This window comes from Bos taurus, chromosome Y (assembly GCF_002263795.3).
Source record: "Bos taurus isolate L1 Dominette 01449 registration number 42190680 breed Hereford chromosome Y, ARS-UCD2.0, whole genome shotgun sequence".
Lineage (NCBI taxonomy): Eukaryota > Metazoa > Chordata > Mammalia > Artiodactyla > Bovidae > Bos > Bos taurus.
The window spans coordinates 27926094-27934893 of NC_082638.1; positions in this window are offsets into that span (position 1 = coordinate 27926094).

Consider the following 8800-nt stretch of genomic DNA (forward strand, 5'->3'; position numbering starts at 1 on the left):
CTACTCCTGCTTTCTTTTGGTCCCTATTTGCATGGAAAATCTTTTTCCAGCCCTTCACTTTCAGTCTGTATGTGTCCCCTGTTTTGAGGTGGGTCTCCTGTAGACAACATATGTAGGGGTCTTGTTTTTGTATCCATTCAGCCAGTCTTTGTCTTTTGGTTGGGGCATTCAACCCATTTACGTTTAAGGTAATTACTGATATTTATGATCCCGTTGCCATTTACTTTATTGTTTGGGGTTTGAATTTATACACCATTTTTGTGTTTCCTGTCTAGAGAACATCCTTTAGTATTTGTTGGAGAGCTGGTTTGGTGGTGCAGAATTCTCTCAGCTTTTGCTTGTCTGAGAAGTTTTTGATTTCTCCTTCATACTTGAATGAAATCCTTGCTGGGTACAATAATCTGGGCTGTAGGTTATTTTCTTTCATCATTTTAAGTATGTCTTGCCATTCCCTCCTGGCTTGAAGAGTTTCTATTGAAAGATCAGCTGTTATCCTTATGGGAATTCCCTTGTGTGTTATTTGTTGTTTTTCCCTTGCTGCTTTTAATATTTGTTCTTTGTGTTTGATCTTTGTTAATTTGATTAATATGTGTCTTGGGGTGTTTCGCCTTGGGTTTATCCTGTTTGGGATTCTCTCGGTTTCTTGGACTTGGGTGATTATTTCCTTCCCCAGTTTAGGGAAGTTTTCAACTATTATCTCCTCAAGTATTTTCTCATGGTCTTTCTTTTTGTCTTCTTCTTCTGGAACCCCTATGATTCGAACGTTGTAGGGTTTAATATTGTCCTGGAGGTCTCTGAGATTGTCCTCATTTCTTTTAATTCGTTTTTCTTTTATTCTCTCTGATTCATTTATTTCTACCATTCTATCTTCTAATTCACTAATCCTATCTGCTGCCTCTGTTATTCTACTATTTGTTGCCTCCAGAGTGTTTTTAATTTCATTTATTGCATTATTCATTATATATTGACTCTTTTCTATTTCTTCTAGGTCCTTGTTAAACCTTTCTTGCATCTTCTCAATCCTTGTCTCCAAGCTATTTATCTGTGATTCCATTTTAATTTCAAGATTTTGGATCAATTTCACTATCATTATTCGGAATTCTTTATCAGGTAGATTCCCTATCTCTTCCTCTTTTGTTTGGTTTGGTGGGCATTTGTCCTGTTCCTTTATCTGCTGGCTATTCCTCTGTCTCTTCATCTTGTTTAAATTGCTGAGTTTGGGGTGTCCTTTCTGTATTCTGGCAGTTTGTGGAGTTCTCTTTATTGTGGCTTTTCCTCGCTGTGTGTGGGTTTGTACAGGTGGCTTGTCAAGGTTTCCTGGTTAGGGAAGCTTGTGTCGGTGTTCTGATAGGTGGAGCTGTATTTCTTCTCTTTGTTCAGTCGCGCTGTGGGGAGGGAGGGAGGGATGCTGCAAACAAATATCACTGGAGTGCGCTCGCAGTGCCTCAGCCACACTGGGTCTGCCCCCGCTCACGGCGCATGTAGCCTCCCTGCCCACACTGCTCGGGCTCTAGGTTGTTCTGCCGGGAACCATCCGAGGCTGGCCCTGGGTTGCATGTACCTCCCAGGTCCAAGCCGCTCAGGTTCAGGCACTCGGGTAGTCCTCAGAGGCGCAGACTCAGTTGGGCCTGAGTTTTGTGCTCTTCCCAGGTCCAAGCAGCTCAAGTGATGAGGTGTTTGGCGAGCGCCAATGCTGCGACTTATCGCCTCCCCGCCACTCGGTTATCTGGGTGTAAAACCGGCGCCCCTTCTCAGGCAGATGTTAACCGTCCAGACCCCCAAGAAGTTTTAGTTAGCAAAGAAGCCTGCTTACAGTTTTATAGATAATGTCTCTCTGGGGCTGCGATTGCCCCCTTCCGGCTCTGGCTGCCTGTCACCAGAGGGGGAAGGTCTGCAGCCGGCTATCTCTGATCAATTCTTTGTTTCGTGCGCGGGCCTGGCGGTGTCTTAGGTTGGGGCTGGCTTTTCGCGTGGTAGATATCCCACAGTCTGGTTTGCTCGCCCAAATTATTTTGCTCAGATAGTGCTCAGTGTATTCAGGCCAGATTCTTACTCTAAGCGATGCAGCCCGTGCTGCACCTCCCTGCCCAGCCCCCGCTTGCTAATGGCGCGTGCAGGCGTCTGCGCTGCTTCTCCGCTGGGGGAGTTACCGTAGGACTCGCAATCTTCGAGTTTTAATTGTTTATTTATTTTTTCTTCCTGTTATGTTGCCCTCTGTGCTTCCAAAGGTCGGCACAGATTCGGCAGTGAGAAGGTTTCCTGGTGTTTGGAAACTTCTCTCTTTTTAAGACTCCCTTCCCGGGACGGAACTCCGTCCCTCCCTCTTTTGTCTCTTTTTTTGTCTTTTATATTTTTTCCTACCTCCTTTCGAAGAGTTGGATTGCTTTTCTGGGTGCCTGATGTCCTCTGCCGGCATTCAGAAATTGTTTTGTGGAATTTACTCGACGTTTAAATGCTCTTTTAATGAATTTGTGGGGGAGAAAGTGTTCTCCCCGTCCTACTCCTCCGCCATCTTGGCTCCTCCTCCTCTGGCTTTTTTGATAACCCAATGGGTGTTGGTAATTTAATCTCAGGTTCTTCTGACCTTTCTAAATCCAGCTTGAACATCTGGAAGCTCATGGTTCACATTCTATTGAAGCCTGGCTTTGGGAATTTTGAGCAGTACTTTGCGAATGTGTGAGATGAGTGAAGTTAAGTAGTAGTTTGCACACTCGATGGATTGCCTTTTATTGCGGTTGGAATGAAAACAACTTTTCCAGTGGTCTGGCCACAGCTGTGTCTTCCAAATCTGCTGGCATATAGAGGGCAGCACACTCACAACATCATCTTTTAGAATTTGAAAGAGCTCAACTGAATTCCACCACCTCCACGAGCTTTGTTTGTAGTTATGCTTCTACAGTCCGACTTGACTTTGCATTCCAGGACGTCTGGCTCTAGGTGAGTGATCACACCATTGTGCTTAACTGGATCATGCAGATCTTTTGTGCATATTTCATCTGTGTATTCTTCCCTCCTCTTCTTAATAGCTTCTGCTTCTGTTACATCCGTACCATTTCTGTCCTTTATTGTGCCCCTCTTTGCATGAAATTTGCCCTTGGTATCTCTGATTTTCTTGAAGAGATCTGTAGGCTTTCCCATTCTATTTATTTCCTGTATGAACTGGTATTGATAACTGAGGAAGGTTTAATCTCTCCTTGCTATTCTTTGGGACTCTGCATTCAAATGGGTATTGTTTTCATTTTCTCGTTTTTGTTTAGCGTCTTTGGTCTTTTCAGATCTTTGTAAGGCCTTATCACTTTGTTATTTTGCATTTCTTTTATATGGGAATGGTCTTTATCCCTGATTCCTGTACAATGTCACCCCTCCACCCATAGGTCTTCAGGCACTCTGTCTATCAGATAGAATCCCCTGAATCTATTTATCACTTCCACTGTATAATCATAAGCGTTTTGATTTTGCACCTGTAAAATATGCTAATCCCCTATTTCATGCAGAGAAATCTTCACCCAGACTTTTTTCAAAGAAATACAGAGAACTCTTTCTGTTATTCAGGAAATACATGAAATATAGCTGTACCTATTTGATGTTTTAGCTCAGATATCAATTTCTGATTCATTGAAAAATTTCTATTTCATGTGTACACCTCAGTTCAGTTTAGTTCAGTCACTCAGTCATGTCTGACTCTTTGCGACCCCATGAATTGCAGTATGCCAGGCCTCCCTATCCATCACCATCTCCCGGAGTTCATTCTAACTCACTTCCATCGAGTCAGTGATGCCGTCCAACCGTCTCATCCTCTGTCATCCCCTTTCCCTTCTATCCCCAATATCTCCCATCATCAGAGTCTTTTCCAATGAGTCAACTCTTCCCATGAGGTGGCCAAAGTACTAGAGTTTCAGGTGTAGCATCAGTCCTTCCAAAGAAATCCCAGGGCTGATCTCCTTCCAAATGCACTGGTTGGATCCCCTTGCAGTCCAAGGGACTCTCAAGAGTCTTCTCCAACACCACAGATCAAAAGCATCAATTCTTCAGTGCTCAGCAATCTTCACAGTCCAACTCTCACATCCATATATGAAGACTGGAGAAACCATAGCCTTAACTAGACGAACCTTTCTTGGCAAAGTAATGTCTCTGCTTTTGAATATGCTATCTAGCTTGGTCATAACTTTTCTTCCAAGGAGTAAACGTCTTTTAATTTCATGGCTGCAGTCATCATCTGCAGTGATTTTGCAGCCCCAAAAAATAAAGTCTGACACTGTTTCCACTGTTTCACCATCTATTTCCCATGAAGTGATGGGACCAGATGCCATGATCTTCGTTTTCTTAATGTTGAGTTTTAAGCCAACTTTTTCACTCTCCTCTTTCACTTTCTTCTAGAGGCTTTTTAGTTCCTCTTCTCTGCCATAAGGGTGGTGTCATCTGTATATCTGAGGTTATTGATATTTCTCCCAGCAATCTTGATTCCAGCTTGCACTTCTTCCAGCCCACTGTTTCACATGATGCACTCTGCATGTAATTTAAATAAGCAGGGTGGCAATATATAGGCTTGCGATCCTCCTTTTCCTAATTGGAACCAGTCTGTTGTTCCATGTCCAGTTCTAACTGTTTTTTCCTAACCTGCATATAGGTTTCATGTGTACAAATCTAGAAAAAGTTTCATATGTGAATAGTCGAGATTTCATATTTCATATGAGAACATTTCTCCCCAGATTGTTAAATGTGAAATACACAGAATTCCAAGTCTCATATCAGAAGACCTTCATTCAAGCTTTCTTGATGGAAATATACAGAATTTCAGAGCTCAAGCATGAAAATCTGTGGGAAAATTCCACATTTCTTGTAGGAGAATGAATGCACTTTTTTCAAATGTGAAGTAGACAGTATTCAATATTTCATGAAGGAAAGACAGTACAAAGATTTTCAAATGAGAAATATGAAAAAATTCCATATCTCATGTGAGAAATCCTGTGACCATATTTTGATATGTGAAATAGACATTTTCATATTTCCTGTCAAAGAATCTGCATCCTGATTTTCATATCTCTAATGTGAAAAATTCCACATTTTAATAAGAAAATATTGTATGTATACTTTCATGTGAGATGTACAGAGAATTCCACATTTCAAGTTGGAAAAATTGTCCCCAGATTTGTATATGTGACTAATAGAGAATTTTATATTTCACATTCTGGAATATACATCTAGATTTTCAAATGTGAAACTGAGAATTTCATCTTTTATGAAGGACTATGTCATTTCAGATGTCTGTACTTGAAACAGATAATACCTTCATCAAGAGGCACCTTAATTCCTATTATTCTTCTGTCATTTGGGTGTTGTCATCTGGATAACTAAGTTATCATATCGCCCACATAAATTTTGTGTCTAGCTTGAGATTCATCTAGGATTTTATTTTTTCATGAGGTCCTCTGCACAGAAATCAAATAACCAGGGCAACACTAGATAGCTTTGACTTATTCCTTTCCCGATTTTGAATCACTTCATTGTCCCGTGTCCAGGTCTAACTGTTGCAAATTTAATAGCGTACACATTTCCCAGGAGACAGGTAAGGAATTCTGATGTTCTTTTCTCTAAGAATTTTCCAAAATTACTTTTCTTTTTCAATGGTTTGTGTGTGATTCACAGTGTCCAAGTCATTAGCAGAAACAATTAAGCAGATATAGATGATTGTATAGTCTATACATCAATTTATGTGTACCTGTTATGACTGAATCACTAACTACACATTTCTGTGTTTTTTTGTTTGTTTATTTTTTGGTCATTGTTGTTATTGTTGTTTTCTCTCTTTATCAAGTAGTCAAGTACCAAGTAGTCAAGTCAAGTATGAACTTGCCAACTTATTCTACAGGAATTAAATTATGCCCATGGCAGTCTCTGACCCTTGAGACTCGCTGAATGGAATTAAGCTTTGAGATTTGAAATCAGACATCGGTACTCTGGGAAAATGTCAGGAACATTCAAAATATAGCTAGATATATTAAAGTGCTGACTTTTTGAGCCCAGTTATGCTATTATATTTTATGTGGAATGTTCTGCATTTCTTCATGCTGAGGACAATTTATCATTAAGAGAAATTTTCTAGGGGGAAAACAACAACAACAACAAATGTGCTTGATTGCATGTTGGAAGTCAAAGAAATACCAGTTACGTGTGTACGTAAGCAACGTCCCATCAAACAGAGTAATTCATGTCCACTAATGTTTCATGTTTTGCTGTCAAGGAAAAAGAATAATAGAGCTTTCCAGGAAACACTGAGAAGTTCAAAGAAGGCAGAAATGTAGAAGGATATGAAATGCACCTCTCTCAATGTATAGATCAGAAGTAACACTTCTACATGGTCAATAGTTTTCCCAGAGCATCAGATAAATACTAGCAGAAGACCCTAGTCCCCAGAGTGTTCCATGTGGGTTTCAGACATACCTGGGCGGGAAGGAATTAAGATGGGAAAAGAAGTATAAGAGGAAGCAAAACAAAACCTGAGCCTTGTGGTGGGAGATGGAGAAGCAGGGAAGAGATTTCCAGAATGAGGCAAGCCCCTTCAGTAAAGGGTAAATTGCTTTGGACTGAAAGGAAGCAAGGTAAGACAGCTGATGAAATATTATTTATATAGAGCAAAAGTTACACAGATAATGTGTGTCGTGGCTCTATATGGCCCAAACTGCAATGCAGCTCAACCAGTGTGCATGGGGTCTGGAAGCTGGACACAGGATTTAGAGTGCCATCCTGGGAGAGGACTGTTGTTGGTTATGTGGAGATGGCCTGAAGGAGAAAGGGTGACAGAGAATGAGATGGCTGGATTGCATCACCAATGCAATGGACACGAACTTGGGCAAACTTCAGGAAATGGTGAGGGACAGGGAGGTCTGGCACACTGTGGTCCATGGGGTTGCAGATACAACTGGGCAAATGAACAACAACAATTTCTTGAGATAAAGCTGTTCCAGGGGGAGTAGAAGAGGAAAACATTTGTGAGACAATGGAAGCGCCAAGTTCTCCCCTAGAGACGGAGGAAGTGGGAAGAGTCTGGCCACCTGGATTAGTGCTCTCCTGAAAGGTGTGCCTTCTGGCCACCTTGTAGAGTCCACTTCTCACACAGCCCTGATCTGTAGTCAGCAGGCACCAGCATGTGTCCTGAGGGCCTGACCTCCTACTGGGTACCAGGTTCTCGGTTGGTGTGAGATGCCCAGCCCTGTTGGTGGATGCTCAGGCTGACCACATGTCACTCCACAGCCACAAGCCCAAGGGAGCTTCCTCCTTGACCACAGCAATGGACCTGAACTGGACTCAGCCTTGGGGTTTTCTATGGAAGGAAAGGTGGGAAAGGTCATGTCTGTCTTTTGTTTGTTTGTTTGTTTGTTTTCTATTGTTGGCCAGCCAGTGCAGCTTGCAGGATCTTAGTTCCCCAACTATGTATAGAATCCCTGCCCTCAGCAGTGAAAGTGCAGAGTCCTAACCACTCCAGGACTACCAGAGAGTTCCTAGTAGGTCATTTCTTGAGCCTGGCAGATGGCCCAGAAGTCTGACGTTGGCTGCTGAGAGGCAGCCTTCTATGGGTGAGGCTTGGGTGAAGTCACAAAACATCCCTCTCTCCCTGATCTCTGGGAGCCCTATGACCATGGCCCATATCATAGAAACTTCTGGAGGTAGAGAGAACTGAAGGACGACATACCCCCTCCCCACTCATATTGCTTTCCTGGCTACAGACCCAAAGGCCTTCCAATAAATTCATCTGCTCTCAACCCATCTACAGAAAGAATGCTGTCCTCCTTCCTGGAAACCTTCCCTGAAGAAAAGGTTGAAATCATGTCCTCTGCTTCTTCCTAACATAACATGTGAAGGCTTTTCTGTACATCCAGTGTTAAGCTTATGCTAGACAGCTATAGGTTTTCTTCCTTTTTTTTTTTTATTTTTTGTTAAAACACATACTCCCCTTCACAACCAGGATGGTTTGAGCACAGGCCTTGCTCTGTTCTCAAGGCTCTGTCCCTCACAGTCTAGGAGAGAAGTAAAGAAAGTTGGGGCCAGAACGAGAGTTGGGTGGGGACTTTTAGCAGCAGTGGTCTGCAAGAAGGGGTCCACAGGAGCAGGCTGTGTCCTGGAAAATCTGGGTGGGTGGGCATTTGTTGATGTTTAGAAGTCACCTGGGAGCTGAGTCATCACCTGCATACTCCCCACCTGTCCTTGAGGTGAGCCCTCTCCAGGGACTCCTGATCTAAAGAACGCATTAATGTACTAAGGTGGCCACAAGATATACAAGAGACCTAAACAACAGGAAATTGTTTTCTCCCAGTTCTGGAGGCTAGAAGTCCAGGATCAAGGTGTTGACAGTGTGGTTTCTTGGGAGATCTCTTTCCCTGATGCACAAACAGCTGCATTCTTGTGTCCTCCTGTCCCTTTATGTCCATGCATCTTTGATGTCTTGTGTGTCCTAATTTCCTTTTTTTTTTTTTTTTTTTTCTGGCCATGCTGCTTCACTTCTGGGTCTTAGTTTCCAGTCCAGGGATTGAAATGGGGCCCTTGGCCGTGAAAATTCTGAGCCCTAACCACTGGCCTTGCAGGGAATTCTGCTCTCTCTTTTTATGTAGAGAACCATCAGATTGGACTAGGGCTTACCCTAGTGCCTTCGTTGAGTTTAACTACCTTGTTAAGAATATAATCTACAAATATAGTCACATTCCAAAGTGTAGGGGGATAGGACTTCTACAGATAATTTTTTAAATGAATTAATTTATTTGATGGCACCAATTGTTAGTTGTGGCATGTGGGGTCTTTGGACTTC